General features: G+C 43.5%; 1 pseudogene; it reads right to left on the reverse strand.

Moving 5' to 3' along the window:
- Window positions 1–1,733: 1,733 nt before the first annotated feature.
- Window positions 1,734–2,765, reverse strand: LOC105866778 (olfactory receptor 52B4-like; annotated as a pseudogene).
- Window positions 2,766–2,996: the final 231 nt, after the last annotated feature.

A 2,996-nucleotide genomic window follows, 5' to 3' on the forward strand; every position in this document is an offset into this window, starting at 1 on the left:
ATATCAAAATGCTGCTATTTTATTGAATAAGAGGAGGATAAGTTTTGACTATTAATTTAGCAATGTGAAAATCATTACTCAATTTAAATAAATAATTTTTTCCCAATAAAAATGACAAGAAAGACACTTTAGAAAATGCCATTTAAATAGTCATCCCACCTGACCTTGTTTATGTACCTCAGGAAAGCTCATAGAGCTTATGGACCTCAAAAAGAGAGAATAAAGAAAGAGAGGTTTCTTGTCCGCTTCTATATTTCATATGCAAGTTGGAAATAGCACAGATAATCTCAAAAGAAAAAGGATCACTGTGACCCTGTCAAGTGAAGTCTCAATGACATGGAGGAGATGAAAGTGAAAGAGGTGTGAGGCCAAGAGAAAAGTGAGAGCCGAGATTCAAGCCTACAAGAGCACAAACCATTCCAGGTGATTTCCTCTAAGGTGGAGAAGGGAAATAAAGCCCAGATGCCCAGAGACTGTGCTCTTCCTGTCCTCACCCTGTCCCCACCCCTGCCATACCAGACCTACCTTTGGTGGCTGACATGACCAGCCCATCATTCCTAACAGTAGGGCCTGCTCCTGGTTCCAGGCTCCTGTTTATAGTCATGATCAGGTGTGGCTGGGCTCCTTCTGGTTCGGAGACCAGGGTCACTTGTTAACTATCTCTATGGACCAAAGTGCTTGAGGCTTCTCAGGCAGCCTCAGCTTGAGCTTCTGCCTGCCTCTGACTTGCAGCTACGTATGCCTGGGAATTGGGGGATGGTGGTGCAGAAGGGATTGGAGGAAAATTTTCATGTAAATAAAAAAAAAAAATAGAATCTCTTCAAAAAAAAAAAAAAAAGGAAGGAAGCTTCATGTGTAGCAAAATGCTGTTTATTTTGAGAGATGGGTAGAGACGAAAAAGTGTCCACATCGAGTGAGGGGAAACCCTTAGGTTTTATTGAGGGTTTCTTCGGGGGGGAGTGAATAACACCTGCAGAGATAGGGGAGGTAGCAGCTTAGGAATGCCGGTGAATGTGAATTCAAGGGTGAATGTGAATTCAAGGGTCATTATTAAATTTTTGTTTCATACTGTTATGCTTTTACACTGGGGAAATAACAATGGGAACGAACCATAAAGGGCAAAAATTTAGCCACACATGGTGGCTCACGCCTATAATCCTAGCACTTTGGGAGGCTGAGAGGGGAGGATCACATGAAGCCAGATAGCTGTGAGGGTTGTTCTGGGTGAGAACCCAAAAATTATCATAAACCATGTGGAACAAAAGCCATAGGAGTCTAGACAGTCCAAGGTTATAAATATAATTTCAACTACAGAGAGCTACAGCGACACCGACATTCCTATCCCCCCTCCATAAGGACCGAAGCTGCCCCCTCCCCTATCTCTGCAGGTGTTACTCTCTCCCCCTGGAGAAACCATCTATAAAACCCAAGGCTTTCCCCTCACTCGATGTGGACACTTTTTTGTCTCCACCCATTTCTCAAAATAAACAGCATTTTGCTACACATGAATCTTCCTCTGGCCGGGCGCAGTGGCTCACACCCGTAATCCTAGCACTCTGGGAGGCCGAGGTGGGTGGATTGCTCGAGGTCAGGAGTTGCAATTGCTCTAGGAATATCAACACCGGGAGTCATTTAACTAATACCTCACCTGCTGTCATATAGTGATGCTAAAGTGCTCCTCATACATGAAGAAAATTGCTAAGGAAAAAGAACGTCAGCTTCCAACATCAAAATTACTTCTGCTTTGTAAACAACACATGAACCACTTGCTCCCAGATCTGTTTGGTCTTGAGCCCATAAATGACGGGATTCAGCACAGGGGGAGCCAAAATGCAGACATTGGCCAGCAGGACATGGATATGGGGTGACATGTGGTGTCCAAATCGCTGGGCAAGGGTGGTAAAGATCCCAGGCCCATAAAAGAGGAGGATGACACAGACATGGGAACCACATGTGTTGAGAGCTTTGTGGCGAGCATCTTGGGAAGGGATGTGGAAGACAGCACAGAGAATCAGCACGTAAGAAATAGAAATCAGAAGAATATCTAAGACCACTGTTGATATTAGGACAACAAAACCATACCAGATATTTACACTGATGTCGTCACAGGAAACTTTGGCCAAGACAATGTGCTTACAATCTGTGTTCTGGAGAATATTGCCTTTGCAGAATGTCAGTCTTTTCAGCAAAAATATTAGGAGAAAAATTATACCATAACTTCTGAGAAAGATGGTTACACCAATTTTCCCAATCAGGGAATTTGTAAGAATAGTGGTGTACCTCAGCAGGTAGTAGATGACAATGTAGTGGTCAAACGCTATCACCAACAAGATCCCTGAATCCTAGCACTCTGGGAGGCCGAGGCTGGCAGATTGCTCAAGGTCACGAGTTCTACCAAAAATAGAAAGAAATTAATTGACCAACTAAAAATATATATACAAAAATTATCTGGGCATGGTGGCACATGCCTGAAGTCCCAGCTACTTGGGAGGCTGAGGCAGTAGGATTGCTTGAGCCCAGGACATTGAGGTTGCTGTGAACCAGGCTGACACCATGGCACTCACTTTAGCCTGAGCAACAAAGTGAGACTCTGCCTCAAAAAAAACAAAAACAAAACAACAAAAAAAAAACAAGATCCCTGACTTAGAGACGAAGGTGGAATGAATGAAGAAGAGCTGAGTGATGCAGCGACAATCCATCATCATGCAGTGATGCATCCAGTTGAAGATGTCCCTCAACTGTAATTTGTTTGATGTCCTTTCCATAATGACACTGAGGATACACAATTGGGTGAGGAAGATCACACAGGTAAATTGCCATTTTTACCACAACATAACAGGAGTAATCACTATCAATATGACTTATCACTGTTGATGTTGATGTTGACTGTCTTCCCACATGCGAGTGTCCATCAGCCTTCTCCACTGTGAAGTTACTCTTTTTACCCCTTTTCCAGACTGTACCCTTTAGAAGAAAGTCCCTACGTGCAGCCCACA

This window comes from Microcebus murinus, chromosome 4, assembly GCF_040939455.1.
Source record: "Microcebus murinus isolate Inina chromosome 4, M.murinus_Inina_mat1.0, whole genome shotgun sequence".
In the NCBI taxonomy this organism is placed as follows: domain Eukaryota; kingdom Metazoa; phylum Chordata; class Mammalia; order Primates; family Cheirogaleidae; genus Microcebus; species Microcebus murinus.